Source organism: Pelophylax lessonae, assembly GCF_965119305.1.
Source record: "Pelophylax lessonae genome assembly, chromosome: 1".
NCBI classification, from domain to species: Eukaryota; Metazoa; Chordata; class Amphibia; order Anura; family Ranidae; genus Pelophylax; species Pelophylax lessonae.
In genome coordinates this window covers 410,210,535-410,236,243 of record NC_138768.1, presented here as the reverse complement: position 1 = coordinate 410,236,243, position 25,709 = coordinate 410,210,535, and the positions used below count along the sequence as shown (strand labels likewise).

General features: G+C 44.5%; 1 protein-coding gene across 1 annotated transcript in view; it reads left to right on the top strand.

The window, feature by feature from the left end:
• The window catches only part of DENND4C (DENN domain containing 4C), a 274,603-nt gene that overhangs the window by 10,812 nt on the left and 238,082 nt on the right, over positions 1 to 25,709 (top strand). The gene's annotated exons all lie outside the window — the stretch shown is intronic.

The window sequence follows — 25,709 nt, the reverse complement described above, 5'->3', positions numbered from 1 at the left end:
GGGCCAGGAGCAGCGAAGAGAAGGAACCAGGGAGCACTGTGCAAAACCACTTCACGGAGGTAAGTATAACATGTTTGTTATTTAAAAAAATAAAAAGAGACCTTACAATCACTTTTAATGCCAGTGTGAACAAGGCCTTAGTGTGCCTTCATTCATAGAAATTCACTCCTTCTAGTGAAATGTTACAATTTTATTTACTTTCCTGAACTTCAGCACAACATTTTCACATTGATACTTTGTATTCTTTTACTTTACTGGCCAATGCTTGGTTCTCCTCATTGTTACTTTGTACATTCCTATTGACTGCCTGAAGCATGAGATCAATAATAAATCCGTATTTTTTTTTATTTTAAGGATTTATCATCTTTTTTTTTTTTTTTTTTTTTTTTTTTTTTTTTTCTATATTTTATTTTAACAAATTGGCTCATTTATTCTTGCATCCAATATTTTAAGAAACATACACTATATGACATGCAATAGTCATTAGTGAATTGACCCTTCAGTCTGTTTCCACTTGGGCCTCTCTTGCAGGGCCTTTATGACCCTTAAAGTGGAGTTCCACCCATTTTTGGAACTTTAGATCTATGTAATCCCCTTTAAAATGGCTTTTACCAATGGAAACTTTTTTTTTTTTTTTTTGCTAGTAAATACCTTAATTTCGGCTTTATTCCTCCTCACCTCACTTCCTGGTCCGATCGGCGATGACGTCATTCGGCGATCCGCAGTGTCTGCTGGGATGTATTCTATTCCAGAAATCTCGCAGTAGCTGTATCTGTACTGAGCCGTGCCTGCCCCGCCTCCGCCCCGCCTCCTCTAATTGAGTTGCATTGTATGAATGTATTAAGGCTGTTCTCTGCCCCGCCTCCGCCCCGCCTCCTCTCATTGAGTTGCATTGTATGAATGTATTAAGGCTGTTCTCTGCCTCTCATTGATTTGTAAGAGGAGGCGGGGCGGAGGCGGGGCAGAGAACGGCCTTAATACATTCATACAATGCAACTCAATGAGGAGGGGGGGCGGAGGCGGGGCGGAGGCGGGGCAGGCACGGCTCAGTACAGATACAGCTACTGAGATTTCTGGAATTGAATACATCCCAGCAGACACTGCGGATCGCCGAATGACGTCATCGCCGATCGGACCAGGAAGTGAGGAGAGGAGCAATAATGCCGAAATTAAGGTACTTACTAGCAAAAAAAAAAAAAAAAAAGTTTCCATTGGTAAAAGCCGTTTTAAAGGGGATTACATACAGCTATGTATTCCAACCTATTAAAGATGGGTGGAACTCCGCTTTAAGTCTCAGCACTTGCAAACTTTGTACCAAACCTAAAACATTGCTATGTGTGACTATAAAATAATCTCTAAAGAGTGTTGAGAATTGATTTGCTGCAAATAACACACATTTGAATGATTTAATATTTATGTTTATAAGGCACATGAAATTAAACTACCCCAATATGCACACAAAGTAATGCTAATACACCTAAGGGCTGGTTCACACTGGTGCGATGGAATACATTGCATGTGATTCACACCGCACTGCTAGCCAAATCACATGCAATTTCTTTGCGATGCAAATTTAGCCATACAGATTGTATGACAATTTGCATCGCATTCGGACCAAAGCCGTGCAGGACCCTTTTTTTTTTTTTTTTTTTTTTGGTCAGCACGAGACTCTGATCGCATGGATGTTCACACCCATGCGATCAAATTCCTGTCCGAATTGACAGTTCGCACTGAGATATGTGAACTGATCTTGGGGTGTCATTAACTTTTTATTGAGACTCCCAGCAGTTTGCATATGGCAGTGTGAATTGCCTGCAAGTCGGATGCAATGTGGAAACCTGCAGTGGATTTGCAAATTTCCCGCATCGAACCGGCCCTCAGTGTAAAATGCAAATCGTAAATGTATATTAATGGGGAAAATGAGCATAAAGTGAAACTAAAAATAGCCTTATGATTGTAAAGGTTCATTAAAATACCTATCATGTTATACAATGGTTTTGTACAGAGCGACCCCAAACCTCCTCATCTGGGGTCCCTCGCCAGCAATCTTCTCTTCCTTGTCTGTCACCATAGCAAGCCACTTGCTATGGGGCAGAAGTGCAGGGGCTTTCCTAAGCCAGGCTGTGTGCGTCCATAGACGCAAGGCATGGCCTCGCTCCCTCCTCAGGATCTGATTAATAATGGCTCCCACTGGGGCAGAACATGAAAAGATTTCTTACCTGAATGCGAAGAATGCATTAAGATAAAACAAACCCTTTAGCTTTTACAACTACTTGAGTGGCTTTGTAATCTATTTAAATTAAATTGTTTCTTGCTGTTTTTCTGCCTCTGTGAGCTCCTAGACCTCTCCTTTTCCCCCAACTTCTATGCATTTGGAATGTGCAGTGCATGTTCGCTGTGGTCATGTGCAGTGCTCTATGCTAACTCCAAATCCAATAGTCCAGGCATCACTAAATGTCAAGCCAGATGCAGACCGAGTCACTGTCCCTTCCCGACTGCTGCGGTTCTGTTATTTAGGAGCCGGTTCTTCGCCGCCACTATCATCACAGCACGACAGCTGCAGGACAATGCTAGACCGAGATTGTGAGACAAACCAGTTTTTCATGGAGGGCGGGGACTGTTAGAGTTAACTTTTCAAATCTCCCAGCCAATGAATGGTTGTTAGGATGAAGGGCGGTCCTAGCAACCAATCACCTACTGGGACACTTGAAAAGTTAACTCTGGCAGCTCCTCCCTCCATCCAAAGCTGCTGCGTCTACCGCTGTCTAGAGCTGTATTGCCTCCTGCTCTCCACTCTGTGTACCTGAGAAAGGTAGGAGAGTAAAGGGGCAGAGCTGAGGGGGCTACAGAATATGTGGGGGTCTGTAATGTGAATGGAGGGCAGAACTATAGGGGCTGTACTGTGCATGGAGAGGGGGGGGGGGCTGAGCAGGGCTGCTCTGTAAATTGGGGGACAGAGCTGTGGGGGTCTATATCAATGGGGGGAGGGGGAGAGCTTTGGGGGGCAAAGCTGAGGAGGGCTGCCCTGTGAATGGGAAGAGCAGAGTGGGGCTGCAATGTAAAAGGGGGGAGGATGGATGAGGGGGCCTGCAATGTGAATGGGGGGCAGAGCTGAGGGGGGCTGCAATGTGAATGGGGGGGGGGGCAGAGCTGAGGGGGGCTGCAATGTGAATGGGGGGGGGGGCAGAGCTGAGGGGGCTGCAATGTGAATGGGGGGAGCAGAGCTGAGGGGCTGCAATGTAAATGGGGGAAACAGAGCTGAGAGGGGGTTGCAATGTGAATGGGGGAAGCAGAGCTGAGGGGGGGCTGCAATGTGAATTGGGAGTGCAGAGCTATGGGGGGACAAAGCTGAAGAGGGCTGCCCTATGTATGAATGGGAGGAGCAGAGCTGAGGGGGCCTGCAATGTGAATGGGGGGAGCAGAGCTGATGCGGCTGCAATGTGAATGGGGGGAGCAGCTGAGGGGGGCTACAATGTGAACCGGGGCAGAGCTGAGGGGTGGGTGGTAAAACAGGGGGCAGAGGACATTGCTTTGGGGGAATGTGAAGGTGGGGGCAGAGAACACTACTGTGGGTGGGGGGTAATATGACGGGGGGCAGAGGACACTACTGTCAAGGGAAAACTGTGATGCAAAGGGGTACTGAGGAAACTGATGTAAAAATTAGATCGTAATTTCAGGGGAGGGGGCTGTGAATAATCTGAGTCATCACACAAACAGGCGATTCATTCAGACCTCAGCTGGGAATTTTTTTTTTTTTATAAATCGGATCCCTGTGAATATTAATTTAATACCCCTGCCATAATTCATCTTGGGAATGAACAAGAGAGGGTGGCTACATTCCTAAATACTGTGGGATCATGGAGCACGAACTTAGCCACTCTTCAACAGGTAAAAGGAATTTGGAGGTGGATGAATCAATAGAAGGTACTTTTTGAGGTAAGAATACATAAATGGTGTGGTGTTTTTTTTTTTTTTTTTTTTTAACCTGAGTTTAGTGTCCCTCTAAGAGTCATATTCGCCTGCAAGCCTTCCCCAAGAGAAATATACAGGCTACCCTACTGAAAATGCTAGATGCCTGGCTGTTTCTGATGTTAACACATTCATCTAGGCATTAGGCAACTACCATATTCTCAAATCAAGGTCAACATTGGCAGCCTACAGGTTCTCCATGAACTCCTATTGTGAGTGCAAATAAGACCCAAACGACATTTTGATTTTGTTATGCACCTTTAAAATAACTTGGAAATTTTAAATGATGTGAATAGATCAAATATGGTTACTACCACAGAAAATCATAGCAAGCCTTACTGATTTGTCATTAAGGCCTCTTCTTCTTTTTTTTTTTTTTTACCGCAATTTTGACTGGACTTGAAGCAATGCCTATGTCTATGGACCTCAAAACGCATTAAATCATCCCAAAGTAGTGCAGGGACTGCTTTGAAGTTGTTGCGACTTGAAGTCGTAGACATATGAACGGTACTCATTGGAAATCATGGAGTACGACTTGTCATGCAACTTTGCAGTTCCAAGTCGCAGGACAAGTCGCACATGTGTGAAAGGGGCCTTAGTGTGATGTCTATGCCAGCTTCAACAAAAGGTGGAAGTGCGGTATAAAGGGCAGATTTAAGTAAGCAAATGACTGACATCCAACTGTGGCAGATGGGATCAGGTTGTGAAGCTTAGCTTCAGCAAAATCTTTGTACCTCACTGCTACCTTCAAAAACTTGGAGGTCCTTGAATGATGATATTAAATGTATGGGACTTGCATGACAGCAGAGTTCAGAGTTGCTCCAAAGGGCGACCCTACCCTTTATTAAGTGATTTAAATACATTTTTGGTATATGTTACCTTTTGTATGCTTCAGTCCCTACTCGTCCTCTAAAAAGTAAAGCATTGTAGAAAACCTGGAGCAAAATATTTTTTTGTGCATAGCACCTAACCCATCTGCAGTCATAATGATTCCTGTAATATTCTGGTGTTATCTGCGATTCAATGCTTTGTATAGATGCAGGCTGTGAATCAGCTGTTTATCACCTGAGGTTCCTGGATGGTGGTGTAAGTCACCTGATAGAAAATTACCAGGGGAAAACACAGCAGGGAAAGTAATAAAGCAATGAGACTTATGATTCAGAACTGTATAGACTCTGGTAGAAAGGGATCATGAGTTTTAGCTTTTTGCTACACATTTTTGTGCTATATTTATAGAGGTTTTTATTTATGTAGCTGTCATCTGTAGCTAAAGGCGCAATACAAACAACTGGCTTTTTTAACTACCCAGTTCCCCCTTGACCGTTTTTCTTAGGGAATATATAGAAAAGTTACATTTTTTCTGAGCAATGTCCTGAAAAAGCTACCTCTTTGCTAGAGCTGCACGATTAATCGTAACAGAATCGAGATCGCAATTCACTCCCCCTGACTATCTTAACATGACACTTGCTCGATTCTTTACATAACTATGAGGGAGCAGCTGTCAAAAAAAAAAAAAAAGCCTCCCGCAAAAGCCTATCAGCATTAGTCTCCCACTGAACTGTAAACACAAATGATTACATTGTATCTTTTCTTTCCCTCTGCCAGAGGAAGGAAGTTTAACCTCTTAGGCTCGGTTTCCACTAGTGCGACTTGCGGTGCGACTTGACACATGTCAAGTCGCACAGCAAGTCAAACCCCATTGTTTTCAATGGGGCACGTTTCCACTGCCGCGGCTTCAGTTGCCGCGACCTCAAAAGTAAATCGTGTACTACTTTTGAGCGCGACTTCCCTCTATATATGAGGGACAAGTCTAACTGAAGCCGCGGTTTACTTTTGCTACGAAGTCGTGCTAGAAGTAGCACGACTTCGTAGCCGCACTAGTGGAAACCTAGCCTTAAAGACTAAACCTTTTTCCTACACTTGTTGCTTGCAAGTTAAATCAGTTTATTTTTCCTAGAAAAGTAGTTAGAACCCCCAAACATTTATATATTTTTTTTTTTTTAGCCGAGACCCTGCAGAAAAAAAAGGTGATTGTTGTAAATTTTTATGTCACACTGTATTTGCGCAGCAGTCTTTCAAACGCAATTAATACACTTTAATGAATAAAAAAATAAAACAAAACCAGAAAGTTATCCCAATTTTTTTTATAATGTAAAAGATGTTACACAGAGAATCGTGAGAGAATCGTGATCTTTATTCCAAGAAAAAAAATTGTGATTCTCATTTTGGCCAGAATCGTGCAGCTCTACTCTTTGCCTATATGCCTCCTGAAAAATAGCAGTGCACTTCCAGGCATGTGGCGATGTATTTCAGTTTTCTTGCAAACCTGGCCTGTTAGTGTGCCCTGGGAACCGGAGTTGAGAAACACTGATCTAAGGCCCTATTTTCCTGTAACTTCTTCTCAAGGCTTGGCGTGAGATTTGGTGATGTCCTTACTGTACTACTCATTTGTCTCCTCACTGGAGAGGAGGTTGTACCAGAGAACGTGTAATGCAAGCATCTCCCTGCTTCTACTGCATTCGTTCTGTGGACCTAATAGGGTAATCTAATCCCCACAGTCATCAAACCACTAGTTATGCTGTTCTGACATGAGGATCTAAAGCATTGCTCCTGTACCAAGATGGCCCTCTTCCTACAGCGAAACTGGGGGAAACCAGACATAAATAAAATAAAATACAACAAAATAAAATAAATAAAAATTACGTAAATCTATGCCCTAGTTTTTTAGGCTCGGTTTCCACTAGTGCGACTTGCGGTGCGACTTGACACATGTCAAGTCGCACAGCAAGTAAAAACCCATTGTTTTCAATGGGGCACGTTTCCACTGCCGCGGCTTCAGTTGCCGCGACCTCAAAAGTAAATCGTGTACTACTTTTCAGCGCGACTTCCCTCTATATATGAGGGACAAGTCTAACTGAAGCCGTGGTTTACTTTTGCTACGAAGTCGTGCTAGAAGTAGCACGACTTCGTAGCCGCACTAGTGGAAACCGAGGCTTAGACTCAATAACTTTTACGCAAACAAATCAATATACACTTATTGGGATTTTTTTTTTTTTTTTTTTACCAAAGTTATGTGGCAGAATACATATTGGCCTAAACTGATGGAAAACAATTTATTTTTTACTTTTTTTTTTTTGGATATGTTTTATAGCAGAAAATAAAAAATATTGTTTTTTTTAGAATTGTTGCTCCATTTTTTTTTTGTTAGTTAGGTCCGGTTCACACTTATGCGATGCGGGAATCCGCAGCCTGTTCCCGCATCGCACACGCACCCCCGGCAGTTCACACTGCCATATGCGATACGCTGGGGGTGTCAATGTAATCTTAACGACACCCCCAGTTTGATTGCATATCGCAGTGCGATCTTGCAGTTTGCACAGGATCGGATCGCACAAGTGTGAACCGCTGTGCGATCCGATCCTGATGCGGCTGCCAAAAAGGGTTCTGTGCGAGTTTGCTGCGGGTGCAGTGCGAATTTAGCCATACAAAGTGTATGGCTAAACTCGCACCGCACAGCCGATCGCATGTAATGAAGGAGCAGTGCGCTCCGACATTACATGCGAACCCCGCACTCGCATAAGTGTGAACCGGGGCTAAGTCGTGCTGGACCAAAAATGCATGGCATTTGGCAATGTGTTAAGGTACTATTAAGAAATAATGGCACATCTGCTAAAGAGCAGTGCATTTGTCTGTGTGTCAGAAACACACCTGACACACTGTAACGTGAATGTGAAAAGCCTTAGATGGAGGTGCCTTGACACTGAAAATGCTTTTCAAGTGCGCCCTGCCTGGAATAAGGTTGAGAAACGCTGGCCTAGGGTGACCATGGTGGGATGGAACTGTGCTGCTCATCTATAAATGCAGTGAGTGAGTTTTGTCACCCTCGGACAGGAAGCGTGTTGCTGGCAGCTGAAAGTATAGGATAAAACTATGCAGCCTTTACATCTGAGGCCTGGTAATCTGCAATATATTGCATTTGGTTTTTGGTTACAGTCACACTTTAAAGGAAAGCTGTCCACTACATCAATGTGCATAGGTTAAGGTCTGTTTCACAAGAAGGGTCTGATGAGGTCCACTTGTCAGTGTTTCAGGGGAACCTGATCGGACCCTCCATTCACCCCTATGGATCGACAAGTGTTAACGGACTTGTATCTCTTTACACCCATCTACCTCAAATCTGATCAGTTCTGCAAAAATAATCTGGAAGGGGATCTGTCTCCTCCATCTAGGTGGATTGGAGGGCAGTTGGGTATAAACAAAGTCCCTTTACACCTGCCAGTCCATAGAGCAGTGCAGGCTCGGTCCATGTGTGTGCTCTGCATGAACTGAGCAGACGCAGACTTGTCATCCGCCCGCTCTGCTCAGCTCAGCATGGGATCAGCAGATAGATCCCCTGGTGATCTAATTGAAGTCTGCCCTGTGTGAAAGGGGCCTAACATTGACACCAAAACACAAGCATAACAAGATACCCTGCATAATCGTTAAGTTGCTTCTGTGCACCAATATTGGCGCTTCCCCCTTCTATACAGAGGGCCTTTAGTTCTGCCCAACTTGGAGATAATCCCTGTCATTTAACAGCCCAGTGGGGGAGCATGTTGTGGAAATTGGACTGTTGAAAGGTGGGTTGGAGCTGAGCTGCAATTTTGGCAGAAGTCAAGGCCTTCTGTACATCAAGAGGACTCGGTACACAGATGTCGATGAAAACAATATCATAGGTAATTGCGCTGTCAGCATTTTGGCAATATTGTTAAACATTTTCATATTCTTGACAGATTTGTTTTTAAGAGAAGCAGTCAGTTCGCTAAGAGCAGCAATTGTCAGATTTCATGGAGTCTCACAGCTCTTCCTTTTTAAAGTAGTACGAAATACTAGGCACTTTTTATTTTCATTTATTCTTTGCATCAAGGTAAAAAAACTCTTATTACCATAGGTTGCTGGCTAAGCAATTGATTATTTAGGTATACGATATGGACTTTAAAGGCACATAGACTCTAAAACAAATGGTAAGATCAATATAAAAAAGTTATATAAATCAGTAGTTTTCATTCTTTAACAATATTATAAAATCATTAGGTTACCAATAATCATTAAAATATTGTACTCAAAGTGTGGGGTATGGTGTGTTCCCCAAAGCTGAAAAAAGCACGCAGGAGTTGTAATGAGTACTGTGTAACGATGACCCAAACTATTGTCCAAACTTTACACAATATATATGCTCCTACATGTTTTGCAACTGAAATCACTTCTTCAGCACTGCAGCCTATAGTGGATCTGGATAAAAACAAGAAATACATGTGATACACACAGATAATATATTTGCAAAAATACGAGAAATTATAAAAAAAAATGTTCAGTACACTAAATACAAACAAGTATTGTATATACAGTGTACACACTCCCTGGACAGAGAAAGGACCTCACAAACAGGCCCAATCTTGACTTGGATGCGGGGGCAACGTATAAGCTGGGGGAAAACAGTATAGAAAAATCCTGCCTTTAAGTAGGGTGTTCTTCCCAGATCTAAGGTTACAGTACCCCTGCCCCAAAAGAACATTAAACAGGTACTGGCTGGCTGAATTAAAAAAAAAAAAAACGCTGTATATGGTCATCTTGAGGACCTGAATGGCTTTTATTGTGGCCTATTTTAAACCCCAATACAGAAGACCTCAGACTAGGAGAGGGAATGGCATTATTTTTACAATTGAGCTCTGCGGCCAGGTGGGCATGGAGATAATCTATAGTGATTGACAACAGTATGTCACCAATCTGGTTCACCTGTTCGGCAGGGCTGTTTAAATTGTAAGACTGCATAGAAAATATAGAAATCTTTTGACATATTAAAAATTGCCTTTCTGTGTATTTTGCTTGTATACTTGGTTGTTTGCCTGGAGTTCACCTATAACCTATCCAAGCCAAGTCAAATAACCTATTCCCCAGGACAACGGTGACCGCACATCTGCACAAAGCACTTGTGCGTTTGTGCATATAATTTTACATTGAGCATATCCATATAGGCACTTTGCAAACCATGGTAAAAATTGTTGGCTGTTATATGTTGCTTATCTGTAGCTTAGGAATAATACATTTTATAACTCTGTTCTTTATGTGCGTTGAGTTGTGTGTGCGAACTTATGTTTAGATTGTTATCTGAGAGTTTGTAACTATTGATAACAGAAGATAAATGGTTGTCTCCTAATCAGTAATAAATTCAGCCATAATACCAATTGAAAAAAGGTCAATAGGTCATTGACATTTAGGACGTATCCACACTACCTGCGCTGTGCTAGCTTGTGATAAAATGCACGTTAGTTTTGAAAGGCATCCCTTTTCTCCTCCAGAACACACTTGTTATAGTGCTCCACAGTTCACCACAACACTTTTCATTGTATCATTATGTGCACTTCCTGCGTGGGATGCCTGGTTTGACTTCATGCTCTATGCAGACTTCTGGATAAGTCTTCATTGAGCCTATCGCCTAAGCAGAAACTGGTGGAGAAAGAAGATGCAAATGAGCTATGTTTGATTAGCTTGCCTGTTTTAGGCTATCACAAGTGCAGATGAAACTGGAAAGAGAATTTTTCACATTTAGTGGGCGTTCACACTAGGGATTGACCGATTATCGGCAAAAGCTGATTATCGGATGGCCGATATTCACTTTTCCCGATAAATGAGTAAATGGGTATCGGCCGCGGAGCTTGCGGATATTATCAATATTGTTTGCGGTGCACACGTGATGTCATTGCGTGTGTTTATCCACGTGGCTCCGCGCGCTGGGCCTATAATTTTACACGTTCTGCTGTCTTAGGCCACCTCCCTCTCCTCGGACAGTCACAATACACTGTACTGTGCATCCGCAATTCCGCATCGCCACGCACTGGCAGCAACCAGCCATCCAGCCACCCACAGCAGTCTGGTGCCAGCCACCCACAGGCCCTGGCCTCAGTCACCCACAGCCCCTGTGCCAGCCAGCCACAGCAAGGTGCCAGCCACCGACCCATAACAGGGTGCCAGCAGCCAGCCACCCACTCACCCCACAACAGGGTTCCAGCAATCCAGCCAGCCAACCACCCACAACAGGGTGCCAGCAGCCATCCACCCACCCCACAACAGGGTGCCAGCAGCCATCCACCCACCCAACAGGGTGCCTGCCACCCACCCACAACAGGGTCCCAATAAGCCAGCCACCCACCCCACAACAGGCTGCCAGCAAGCCAGCCACCCACCCCACAACAGGGTGCCAGCAAGCCAGCCATCCACAACAGGGTACCAGCAAGGCAGCCACCAACAGCCAGGTTACACCAAGCCAGTTAGCAGCCACAGCAGGGTGCCAGCAAGCCAGCCACCCACAGCAGGGTGCCAGCAAGCCAGCCACCCACAGCAGGGTGCCAGCAAGCCAGCCACCCACAGCAGGGTGCCAACAAGCCAGCCACCCACAGCAGGGTACCAGCAAGCCAGCCACCCACAGCAGGGTACCAGCCAGCCACCCACAGCAAGGTGACAGCCAGCCAGCAAGCCATCTACCCACAGCAGGGTGCCAGCAGCCAGCCAGCATTTTTTTTAACCTTTATATTGTCTCTTTCAAATTGCATTGGAGATAGATGCAGACAGAAAAAGTAAAAGTGTGGTCTGGGACTATTTCTCATCTCAACCATCTCCAGGAAAAGCAGCAGTGTGCAACACATGCACAAACAATGTAAGCATGGGATCAGTAACTGCAAAAACCAAAAATACATTAAATATTTGGGCCCATCTAAGAGTTAGACATGTTTATTATATCATGCAGCACAGAAAAAACAAAATCAATCACAATGTGAAATACCTCCTCCACTATCCCAGGCAACAATAAGATATGTTTTACAAAAAAAAAACAGGTGCATTAATTCAGATGGAAGATCCCAACTGCTGTATAGAGTAATCACAGAGATGATGGTCACTGATAACCAGACATTTACAAAGGTGTCGGACTCTGGATTTAAGCGGTTGATGTCCACAGTTGAGCCAAGGTACACACTGAAGAGTGAGAAGTATTATCAAACCGAAATGCTGGGAAAGATTCACCAAAAGGTCGTTGAGAAAGTAAAGGCTATGTTGCAACCAGAGAATGCTGGCAACTCACTCTCATTCACGACTGACTGCTGGTCAGGACAAACAGTCACTAATGAATCTTACATGCCACTTCATTGACAACGGATGGACAAAAAGGCAATTGGTGTTGAACACAAAAAATGCTGAGTACAGTAGAGAAATGTTTCTAGGCATGCTTGAAGACTGGGGAATCAACAGACTGAGTGATGCTTGTGCTCTTTCGAGACAGCGGAGCAAACATGCGGAAAGGAATGAGGCTTGCTGATGTTTCAGACCTCCGTTTATATGGAACACAACACCCTCCAACTTGTAAATGATGGTCTGTCAAGCCAGAGAGCTTTGATTGATATATGTTTTGAGAAGCATGAAGAGATTAAAAATGCTGTGCTGGCAAGTCTTTTGGATCCTCGATAAAAGAACCATGCTTTCTCTTCTGATGATGTATTGGCCAAGGAAAAACAATGGCTGACAGAAGATATTCAACAAAAGGTGCAGGATGTTCCTGCCAAAAGTCAAGTCCAGAACATCATTTTTATAATCTGGAAGAGCAGGATACTGCAAAAACAGAAAAATGTCCAAAAAGAAGACCACAAACAGAAGAGAAACTTCTTCATCGTGGTCAAATTGATGGCATGTTCAGTGTTTTATTGGGGCCTCATGCAGAGGATTCTTCTGAATCTGCAATAATGAGCCTGAATGATGAACTTCATCTCGATTTGAAGGAACCAGTAATTGACAGAAGTGGTGATGATCCTCTTCAGTAGTGGAAAGAAAATGAGGCACACTACAAAACACTTGCCTCTCATGTTAGAAGATTCCTATGTGCTCCTCTTTCCTTTCCTTTACCAAGTGAGCGTGTTAATTAAGTGGCAGCAATATATGAAAAAAAACAGAAACCATTTAACAGGTGAACATGTGGAAATGTTATGCTTTCTGCACTTTAATATTGTTCTACTTAACTGGGAGTATTGAAAAGTGTAGTAGTACTAGTGTCCACTCCAATCCACTGCCTAGCTTTTGTCTAGCTTTTTTTTTTCTCTAGCAGTTTTGCACTGACTGCAGTAGTGATTTAAAGTCATTGCAGTGAGTGAGTGCACACTGCAGCAGTTTATGGATTATTCACAATCACATGATGTGAAACTAATGTCCCTGCAAGTGAAAGCTGTGCAGTTTTCTTGCAGGTAAGGTGTGAAGAACGAGCCTTTAATGTTAAAAATGTTAATAAACAAACATTAACATGTTCAGTACCAGATTTGTGTCAAAATTATCTTTTTTTTTTTTTGTCCAAAACTTTAAATGTACAAAATCTCGGCCCGTATCGGCCGATACCGATACTTTGTGACCAAAATATCGGTATCGGACCTGAAAAAACCATATCGGTCTATCCCTAGTTCACACTCGTCTGTTCCTGTGCACTGTGTTAATTCATGCTTGGTAATGATTATTCTGTCGTGTTAAAGTGTGTCATCTTAAGTTAAAACAGCTCATTTGTTTTGTTTTTTTTTTGTTTTATGCCAAGGCATAAGAACACACCATCAAGTGGACATGCAATATTTTCTCTGATGCACTATACCTCACTGCATGATAGTGTATTACTTTTATTACTTTGCAATGTGGTGCACTGTAACGTGTGTCGGAGCTGCAATACCTTAGTTCATTGATGTGTCAGTCATAATTAATGGCATTGTTATGCTTCAATTAACACTTGATAGCACCACATTATTCCAGCATTCCAGTCTTGACTCTCAAATGTAAACCCTAACCCATTCATAAAGGAGTGGTATGGCCTTATGGCAGCCGTTATACATTGCATTCCACTGGCTTCGGGGTCCAAAGCTGAGCTAAAATAAAAAAATGAATATAAGTGAAAAACCAAATAAACGAGAGACCCATTGTCACGTGGAATGTCAATGTTGATCAGAGAGAACTCCCATGAGGTGGTGAAAGGCTCTGTACCGCATCATGCATTCCTGCATTGCAATATCCACTCTCCATTACAAATTAGCCCCCTTCGTTTGTTAAAGCACTGTGTTGAATAAATATGTTCATCCTTTGTTGCATCTCTTGCAGCATCTTTGCAAACAATTCTGTCTTAATGTACTTTCTCCAGTGATGATTCTCAGGATGGGTTTCCTGATGGTGTCACCAGTAGACCATGCCTGTGTAATGTGTATGAAAAGCCTCTTACAGCTGCCATCAGACCCAGGAGCACAATGGGAGACGGGCACAGAATGTTGTATTTTTGTAATGGTAATTACTTGGAAAAGGATCTTTGAGGAAGGATCACTGTACATTACTGGACTGGCTGAAATTCAAACCATGTTTGGGCAGCTTTACGGAGTGGTGTTCCTACATTGCGATTTTAGTTACGAAAAAATCTACTTTTGGCGAGTTAGACCATCAGTAGCACCAATGGCTTGAATTTTGGCTGAATTCAAGCCGTCTATGGCAGGATTTAGGCTGGGTATACACACCGAACCACACACTGAAACCAACAGCTTGAAGAAAAAAAAAAAAATAACCCCCACATCAACAAAACTGATGCTGGAGATAGTGTTGCACCAATATTGGTATTGTTGCCAATACTAAGCCTTTAAACAAGTACTTGTACTCATGTACATGCTCTGATACTAAAATCGATAACTTCAGTCTCGGTTCAGGCCTGTTTGCAGTGCGATTTCAAAGCAAAGCTCTGTTTTCATTCAGCGGTTCAGATGCGATTCCAATGCAAATTGTTGTGTAAGAATCTTTCCTGCTCTATCTTTGTATTTTGATAAAATGGAAATACAAAGAGAATGCCCCCTCCCCCCGCTAAAACACACAGATCAATGCTTACAGCCAGTGGCTGCAAGCACTGTCTGAACGCTGGTTTTCCAGCAAGTTCGTTTGACAGAAGCCAGTTATGGCTCGTTTCCACTGAGCTTTCCGGTATGGTTCGGTACGGTACGCTATTTATGCCGTTTCCATTATGAATGGTACCCTAATTCCGAACTGCACCGTACCACTTTTTTGGTACCCTTTCGTTGGGGTACCAAGCACATTAGTACCGTACCAACAGGGTGGAGCTACACTCTGCAGAACTTTGGTTGACAGAGAATCGTCTATCACAGCTTTCCTGCTACACCACACCTATCATGAAAGGGTACTATTGGCAGTGGAAACGCAATGTGTACCGTTCTGAACCGTACCGTACCACGCAGTGGAAACGAGGCTTAGACCAGCTTCTGTTGAACAGGCAGCAGTACACATGCTGAACCCTCCGAATTTTGGAACATGTGTACCAGACTTTGTATAACCATTTTATTGTTAACTAGGAAGGTAAAAATAAATCTTTCATAGGTATGCCTGGTTGTTAAGGGCTCATTCAGACGGGTGATCACACCCATCTTCCGATATGAGCCCCTATCTGCTGCATGTGAATCCACCTCAGAGCTGTATGCAGGCAGCCCATAGAAGTGGAGGCACATGCAGTGGCTGCATGGACACAATGACAATGTAACGCATGCCCAGCAGCCGGTGCTTTGATCTGAACACGAAGGGATTGAAGCTAGTGAATAACAAACATGCAGCATTTTTTTCTAATGGAGTGCACCACAGTGTATGGTCGTGCATTCCTTCATGTTGTAGTGCTCTGCAACATGTGCATCAGAGCTATATTGCCTGAGTGCATTGGAGTGCTATGAATGGGCACACATTGTGGTAATGTGTGTTTTAGCCCATAATGTCAGTGACAGACTGCTTCATACACCGTACGTTTATTTTGTCCATAGTTACACTTTGACCATTATAACAGTGAAAGTAGTCATGAAAAAAAAATGTGACCGTTTTAGTCAGTTGATCAGTTTGAGCTAAACTGTTGTGTGCCACTGAATAGAAGCTGTCTATCGTTATCAAAGAGCGATAAACAGATGGAGTAGTAGTCAGGGTTCTTGCATCCTGCTCCAGTGCGATTTACATATACTTAGTAAACACTGGAGAATTGTGACAGCCCTAAGCTTTGCTAGAAAAAAAAATCAAAATTGACTGTTCCTCCTCCTCCCTTTTTTTTTATTTTATTTATTTTTGGAAAAAAGTTTAACCTTTTTGAAAGTGTCACTTCTTTCAGCCCTTAGGATGTAGCCATACGTCCTCAGGTGTAAGCAGTATAATTTTTTTGATAGCAGGTGATGGGCTTTCCTGTGCAATAGATCCAGGCAGCTCTACAGCCACTCTATCACTTTTATAGGGTGAGGAAGTGCACCGCCTTTTCTGTCCTCTCTCAAACTACAGGGAAGCCCGGGACCTATGCCATCTTTCATATCTCAAGGACACAGACACAGAGTTCCGTTCCTTTTCTGTGACATAAACTGGAAATGACAAAGATTTTGTCACTTCGGTTTTGTATGTTTGTTTGATCAAATCGATCTCAGTTTAATCAACTGCTTTTGAGGGCAGTGGAGGGATTGGGGGTCTAAAAGACCTCAGATCTCTGAGTGTACCTGTCCATGCCCAGCTATCGCAAGGATTATTGTTCATCCCTTGTAATAGCAATAAGTTACATTTTTTAAAAAAAATTAAAGAAACCGCGTTTAAAAAAAAAAAAAAAAATGTAAAACACCCTCGTGCTCACATGCAAATGCGAAAACACATGTAGGTCCCACAGGCATATGTAAACTGATCGTATCACACATGAGGTATCGCTACGAACATCAGTGTGAAAAATAATTCTGGTGCCAGAGCTCACCTTTTAACTCTAAACTGGTAACCTGTAAAGACTTTTAAAATTATCACCTATGGATAAATGAATGTGTCATAGTTTGTCACCATGTGCAATTTAAAGCATGACTATGTACTAGCCATAACATAATTGTTTGTTTATATTATACCACAAATTGTCTATTTTCTGTGCTTTAAAATTAAAGTACATTTTTTTTTTTCTGAAAATTTGCATTTGATATGCGGCTGAGCAATTATTGTTTGACATAGAAATTGCAACAGCCACCATTTTACTCTCCAGGTCTTTGCTAAAAAAATGTGTGTGTGTGTTTGTTTTTTAGGGTCCGAAGTAAGTTTCTAGCAAAAATGCAGATTTTTACATTTTATGTAAGAAACCTCAGAATTGGCTTGGACACAAATGGATAAAGCTGATTGTAAGCAGCCCTGTTTGTGTTATATTTTGCCCCAACCCCTGTAACTGAAACTTTTGCTGAACAGCTTGGTCTGCATGTAAATGTAGAGAAAAATATAAATAAAAACATGTTAGTAGTTGAAGTACTATTTCCTTTTATTTATCATTACAAGTATTAACCACGTAAAGTCAGCAGAATACAATCTTTTGCACTGTTGCATAAAATACCCATGATAATGTATCCATAAACTAGAAGTTCTTTTTCTCTATCGCTCATTGACAGACGTAGTCTTCTTGATTCTCAAGAGCTGGGTTATGTTGTCTCCGCAGGAGTAGGACTAGGCAGAAAGACAAAACGTTCTGGCTCCACCTTAGGGGCAGTCCCTGAGGGTATATCCTCCCTCTCTCTGCTACAGGGAATCAGTTTTTTTCTGTCTAGTCAGGAGTAAGGACCTAAGTTCCTTGCTGGGATCTTTTGGTCCTGGCAAGACTTTTTTTCTTTAAGAAAAAGACATTTTTTTAGATAGTTTTCTCCAGTGTTTTTTTCCTGTGAGATCTTCAAGCAAAAATGCCGGACTGGGCGACACTTGTGGTCACCCCAGCCGGCCTACGAGCGCGCGCAGACCATGGCATTGCGCTTGGTCGGCCGCGACATATTCAAGTAAGTATGCGGGGCCGGGCGACGGGCTGGATGTTGAGATCCAGTGGTCACCCCGGTTTCTGCCTACGAGCGCGTGCAGACCAGAGCTCCGCGCTGGGTCGGCCGCGACGGAGTCCCAGTGAAGGGACTGACTTTGCGAGTTAAAAGTCTCGCTTGGACGCCAGGTACCAGAGAGTCGAGGCGTCCACAAACCCCCACCCCGGTGGAGAGGGTATTGTGAAGAGAGGGTGCCTGTCGGTTCGGTATGGTGAGTAAACGTTCCCTTTTTTCCTCGTTATGAGGCAGTATGTATTATGGGCCCCTCCATATATGGTCAGTATATATCTGATACTTACAAGTCCCCCTTGTAATACAGCATGTGTTTGTGGGAAGTGGACTTGGTTTAAGAGCTAACACTCTACCCAGCAGACTGTAACATTACAGCAGACATAGGAGGTATAATCCTACCTTATGTGTAGTGTATCTCTGTAGATCCATATATCACCTCTTAGCAGAGTGCAGGTGGATGTGCTGGGAAGACTATTTCGGCGGTCCGCCGCCATTTTGCCGTAGACCGAATGCATGTATGTCCTCAGGTCACGCCGGCCGCCATGTTTTTGGAGTCTTATGTCTCTTCTATGGGGGCGGCCATGTTTTGTGAGCCCAGCTACCTCGTGGAGGGCTGGGAACGCCGGAAGGCGTACACAGGGGGCGGAGCCACGCCTTCTACCCGGGAAAAAGCAAACAGCTCCTTCCAGTCTGTGTAAGACAGACGCTGACTGCAGTTGGTTGGAAACTGCACTGCATCGGTTGGTGAGCCTTGGGGGTCCCTCTCTCTCTCTCTGGGATCGAGAAGCAGGTACTCTGAGGGGCGCTATTGCGCTAGGGGGAGACACACAAAAAAAAAAAAAAAAAGAAAAAGTTTTTTTGTTTTGCTGGCAAAGGTGTCCTGTATTAACATGGACCCTGCCACTCATGTATCTCCTCCGGATCCCCTCGAGGGGTCTGCGGGATCCTCCAGCACCCCATTGACAATTGAATCATTGTCAGCTATTATGGAAACTTTTGTGTCCCGGGTGGAAGTGGCTTGTCAGGGACAGGGCGCAAGAAAGCGACCCCCGCCTAACCCCTTATTATCTGAAACCTCGGATTCAGACTCTGAGCCTATTTCTGCAGTTGCAGGTACTTCATCTGGGATTGGTGTCTCGGGTCCTGTCTCTTCAGACAGTGAGGAGGATGTTTCGGCATCCGCCATAGCCCGAGAGGAAGCGTTGGTAAACGCACTCATTGTATCTGTTCAAGAGACCTTAAGGTTACAGGGTATTCCATCGGAAATAGCTGAAACTGAAATCCCTTTTGGGACTAAAAAACGCATCAAAGTGGCGAAGGTTTTTCCATTGCCCAAATGTTTTGGCAATCCAATCGAAGAAGAATGGCGTCTGCCAAAACGCACTTTTACTATTTCTAAACGCATTGACAGGCGTTATCCGTTTGAGGAAACCCTTATCAAGAAATGGACAGAACCACCTGTGGTGGATTCACCAATTGCTAGATTGAATAAAGCCACGGTTATTCCTTTAGAAGACGCTCCGTCTTTTAAAGATCCAGTGGATCGCAAGATAGAAGCTATGTCTCGCACCATGTTTTCCTTGATTGGATCAGCTTTCAGACCTATAATAGCTATTGGTCTGGTTTCGCAGGCTGTAACTGAATGGACCAAGTGGTTACGCCGGGACTTAGAAGAAGTCCCTCAGGCGGTATCAGATTTGTTGGAACAAATGATACAGGGGTTACAGTTTGTGTGTGATGCGGCGTTAGACGCCACTCCATTAATGGCGCGAGCATCAGTCTCAGCAGTGGTTCTCAGGCGTACACTGTGGCTAAAAGGTTGGTTAGCCGACCAAGGTTCCAAAAAAGCATTGGCTAATATCCCCTTTTCAGGAGAGCGTCTATTTGGAGCCAACTTAGATGAGATCATTAAGGATCTCACCGGTGGAAAGAGCACCTTTTTACCGCAAAATTTTAAAGGTAAAGGAACTCGTCAAAGACGAGGGCCTTCTTTTTCTGCTCACAAGAGGTTTTTTCGTCCAGCGGGTGAAAAAACTAAGTCCTCCAAAGCTTCTGCAGGAGGCGTCAGGGGTCGTTGGTCGGGCAAGCAAAAGCCCGCCCCCTCCAGACCTGAAGATAAACCATCCAAAGCCTGAAGGTGCGCCCCCACCCATAACTGGGGTGGGGGGACGTCTTCGCCGGTTCCCGGATCCATGGCTTTCCAGAATCCCGGACAAATGGGTTTGCGAAGTCATAAGGTCAGGGTACAAGATCGAGTTTCGATCTCTCCCACCGGCGCGATTCTTCCCTTCCAATATCCGACTATCCTCAGATCGTTTAGAAGATCTGCGGAGAGCAGTCACAGATCTACTACAACAAGGAGTGGTAGTCCACGTTCCTTGGACAGAACGGTTTCAAGGGTTTTATTCAAACCTGTTTACAATACCCAGGAAAGAGGGCAAAGTGCGTCCAATTCTGGACTTAAGAGCACTCAATTCTTTCGTCAACATAAGAAGATTCAGAATGGAGTCCATTCGCACGGTAGCAGCCTTCCTGCATCCAGGGGATGTCCTAGCGTCCATAGACATCAAGGACGCCTATCTTCACATTCCCATTTTCGCAGGACATCAGCGGTTTCTACGCTTTTCCGTAGAGGAGAACCACTATCAGTTTGTGGCGTTACCTTTCGGTCTCGCCACGGCTCCGCGGGTCTTCACAAAGGTGTTGGCCCCAATGTTGGCACTTCTGCGCCAAAGAGGTATATCGATCCTTGGTTACCTAGACGATCTTCTGCTTCATGCAGAGTCTCCTCAGACCTTGCTACAAAACATAGAAATTACTATGATTTCTTTACAGGAATTCGGGTGGCTGGTGAACCAGCAAAAGTCATTTCTGGTTCCCACCCAGAGGCTCGAATATCTGGGTCTAATCCTAGACACAGTCAGGACAAGAGTTTTTTTTTTCCGGTAGGGAAACTCCGAAAGATTCAATCAGCAGTCCAGTTGTTACTGTCCAACAACTGGTCTTCCCTTCGGACTTGCATGAGGGTTCTGGGGTTGATGGTGGCTTCATTCGAAGCAGTCCCATTTGCCCAGTCCCATACCCGAATTCTCCAGCAAGAGATTCTTCTCAGATGGAATCGGAATCCGGAATCCCTGGACAATCAGATACGATTGAGCAAACAGACCAGAGAGTCTCTGGTTTGGTGGCTTCGGTCTCCGATGCTCAGCCAGGGAAAGTCATTTCTGCCAATATATTGGACGATAGTGACCACGGATGCCAGTCTATCCGGATGGGGAGGAATTCTCGGTCAGTTATCTGTGCAGGGACTTTGGTCCCCGGAAGAATCCAGGTTACCGATAAATGTATTGGAACTGAGAGCGATCAGACTTTGTCTGATTCACTGGACCGAGCAGCTCCAGGGCAGCCCGGTTCGGATCCAGTCGGACAATGCCACGGCCGTGGCTTATGTCAATCACCAGGGGGGCACCAAGAGTGTCCGAGCGGCCAAAGAAGTGGCTTGCATTCTTCGCTGGGCGGAACGATTTGTTCCAGCAATCTCTGCGGTATTCATTCCGGGGGTGGAGAATTGGCAGGCAGATTATCTCAGCCGTCAGACCCTGGATCAGGGGGAATGGTCCCTCCATCCAGACGTTTTCCACCAGTTGTGCCTACGGTGGGGCACCCCGGATGTGGATCTGTTGGCATCACGATTCAACAGGAAAGTTCAGAGATTCGTGGCTCGCTCCCGCGATCCTCTAGCAGAAACCGCAGACGCACTGATCGCCCCGTGGGGGCAATACCAGCTAATATATGCCTTCCCTCCTCTCGCGTTACTGCCAAGACTTCTTCGCAGGATAGAGGAGGAAGGAATCCCAGTAATCCTGGTAGCTCCAGACTGGCCTCGTCGAGCTTGGTACGCCGACATGGTCAGACTGGTGGCGGACGTCCCGTGGAGACTTCCTCTCAGGGAGGATCTACTGTCTCAGGGACCGATCTTCCATCCTGCTTTACGATCGCTGGCTTTAACGGCCTGGCTATTGAGACCCAGGTGCTGAAGGACAAAGGTTTGTCAGCTTCAGTTATTCCTACTCTAGTTGAAGCAAGGAAAGCGACTTCCAGAAAGATTTATCATCGCACATGGAAGTCCTACATTGCATGGTGTGAACCTTTGGGGTTCCGTCCTCGGTCTTATTCGATTAGTCGAATATTGGCCTTTCTGCAACAAGGGGTTGAGCAGAAACTGGCCTTGAGTACTATCAAGGGTCAGGTCTCAGCATTAGCCATCTTCTTTCAGAAGCCTTTGGCTACTCATTCCTTGGTGCGGAACTTCATCCAGGGGGTGCGACATCTGGCTCCGCCAGTGCACGCGCCGTTACCCCCCTGGGATCTTAATTTAGTGTTGTCGGTTCTTCAGAAACCTCCCTTTGAAGATATTAGGGAGATTCCTCTACCCACGTTGTCCCAGAAGGTGGCATTCTTGGTGGCTATTACTTCTGCACGCAGGGTGTCAGAACTGGCCACATTATCTTGTCGTTCACCATATCTGGTGGTTCATAGAGATAAGGTGGTTCTTCGTCCGAATCCATCCTTCCTACCAAAAGTGGTTTCAGAATTTCATCTGAATGAAGAAATTGTATTACCTTCCCTGTGTCCTAAGCCCAGTCATCCTCGGGAGTTTGCTTTACACTCCTTGGATGTGGTCCGGGCGATCAGGGTATACTTGAAAACGACATACTCGTTTCGCAAGACGGATTCACTTTTTGTGATCCCAGATGGACCCAAAAAGGGGTTGCCTGCATCTGCCGCGACCATTTCCAGATGGATCAGACAGACGGTAGTGCAGGCTTATTCTATTAAGGGTCGGGAGCCCCCGTTCCCTGTTAAGGCGCACTCCACTCGGGCACTGAGTGCGTCATGGGCCTTTCGCCATCAGGCGTCAGTGGTCCAGGTGTGCAAGGCGGCTACCTGGTCGTCGGTGCATACCTTTTCTAAACATTATAAAGTTGATGTAATGGCATCGTCTGATGCCTCGTTTGGCCGCAAGGTTTTGCAGGCCGCAATTTGAGGAGACCAGTGGTCTATCTCGAGGGTTTTTTTCCGTTGGAAAATTTTTCTTTAGTCTCATTCTTTGTTTATAATGAGCCTTTAAAACTTCTAGTTTGGCACCGGTTGGGCCTTCTAGATTGGATTTGATTTTATCAATCCCACCCCTCATTTGTGGCACTGCTTCTGGATGTCCCAGCTCTTGAGAATCAAGAAGACTACGTCTGTCAATGAGCGATAGAGAAAAATGGATTTTTGTAAGATCTTACCGTAAAATCCTTTTCTCTTAAGCTCATTGACAGACGTAGTACCCGCCCCTCTATCATTGAGTTGGGTTGGGTTAAATTCTCTGTACTGCTTTAAACAGAACTGATTCCCTGTAGCAGAGAGAGGGAGGATATACCCTCAGGGACTGCCCCTAAGGTGGAGCCAGAACGTTTTGTCTTTCTGCCTAGTCCTACTCCTGCGGAGACAACATAACCCAGCTCTTGAGAATCAAGAAGACTACGTCTGTCAATGAGCTTAAGAGAAAAGGATTTTACGGTAAGATCTTACAAAAATCCATTTTTATGCAAGCATACGAACCTTTTCTTTGAGTTTAGTTTCTGCTTGCTTATTAGGAGCCAGTATAATCACTGGAGACATCGTCGGAGGGAGAAGATCTGCCTTTTTTGGGGTGAATGGGTAGGGGTACAATGTACCCCATACTCATTCACATAGGGAGGGGGTCCCGGATCTGGTGGCCCCCTTGTTACAGGGGGCATCCAGATTCCCATAAGCCCCCTGCCCGCAGACCCCCACAACCACCCCCCCCCCCCCGGGTTGTCGGGAAGAGGCCCTTGTCCTCATCAACATGGGGACAAGGTGCTTTAGGCTGGGGGGTGCAGAGAGTCCCCCTTGCCACTCCCCTGTTCCTGACCTGCCGGACTGCATGCTTGGATAAGGGTCTGGTTTAAAACCAGGGGGGGACCCCCACAATGTTTTTTTTTTTTTGTTTTTTTCCCCCATTTGTGGCATGGAGTTCCCCCTCAAGATCCTCAGAGTGCAAGTCGAACCACAAGTCGGATCATCTTGATCCGACTTGTGATATGACTTCCATTCAAATCAATGGGCTGAAAGCTGTATCAAAGACAGCTCCTAGGCAACCATTGATTTTGAATGGAGGCAGAAAGACGCTGCTAAAAGCCAACGTGGCAAACGAGCAATAACGCCAATGGAAAAAGCTAATAGAAGCATGTTTTTACAGCTGCTTTTCCTGGCATTAGCAGTGGCTCTGCAGCTCATTTTTTATAACGCCCTGTGTGCATGAGGCCTAAAAGTCAGAATTTTTTTTTTTTAATAAAAAATGTGGTTTTGCACAGAGCAGCCCTGATACTCCTCTTGTGCCCCCCCCCCCCCCCCAGCCTAGTGCACCCATAGCAAGCAGCTATGTCCATTCACACACAAGGAGCATGGCTTGACTTAGCCCCTGTTCTCTCCTTACTGGCTCTCTGGCTGTAATTGACAGTTGCTGGAGAAATTGGCTACTGCTGTTGTCTCAGCCAGTGAGGAGGACACACCGTGCACACTGCTGGATCAAGATGGGGCTCAGGTAAGTTTTAGGGGGAAGAGGGCTGGGGGCGCTACTGCACATAAGTTTATTACCCTCATGCATAAAGGTAAAAACCTTGAGCATTTACAACCGCTTTAAGCTTCATGTGATATTTCTTATTTTGGATGTGGAGTTTTTAAAGTAGATGTCATCAGTGCATGTAGTCGTTCTAACACTTTCATACCCTGTCGAGAATTTAAAAAAAATGTAAATAAATTTTAGCTTTGTTGACATTTACCTATAGGTAAGCCTATATTAAAGCTTACCTATAGGTGCTATAAATATATCCTAAACATGCACCGTTTTGGAGATATTTACAGTGCATGCAGCCGATGACATCATTGGCGCATGCGCTATGAAGGAACGGGCACAAACCAAAGAAGTTGGACCGCACTCGGAAATATACGAGTGCGGTCCAACTTCTTTGGTTTGTGCTAGTTCTGGATGGCGGATCTGACCAGCACCGGTCTACCTAGCCTCACCTGAGCGGCTTCTCTCTCTTATTAATATATTTCTCCGCTCTGAAGGAACGGCCACCCATGTCGTTCCTTCACAGCCCAGTGCCGTGAACGGCGGCACCCGCGCTCATGTGCGGGAGTGATGTAATCGCGCCTCTGGCCAATCAGATGGCCGGAGGACGCGATCCAGGAAGCAGATGTTGTCCGAACATGTTGGCCGTCCTGTCGGCACTGCGGGGGCTTCGTTTTTAGGGAAATCATAATGAGCTAGTATGCAATGCATACTAGCTCATTATGCCTGTCTTTACAGGTTTTTTTTCTCATTTTTTTTTTCAGCGGTTTACTTCCTCTTTAAGGGAAACTACTATTGGTTATGTTCAGTCAGTGCATGTTTTGAGTTTTATTTGTGTGTTTGCCTTATGTGTGACATTACATTTTTACTTGCTTGGTCATCCATATCATGTTGCTGTATTCAATGTAGAAATATGTAGATTGATTACCCTTTAAAATGATTCTGAATAACTTAACAACTAATTAGCTGTGATTTTGGCCAGGGAGTTTATATTGAATGGTATAATGAGAAAGAGAGCCTGAAAGCAAAACTACCGTGTAGCATTGCAAAGCAGCAAGTCGAGCCTTATTATGCAATGAGCAAATACTGAAAGGTTCCCCTTGTAAAGATAATATTACAAGCTATACATAGAAACAATGTTTTGAAAACCTTAAAATTGTTTACAGCTTTTACATGCATTTCTAAAAAGCATT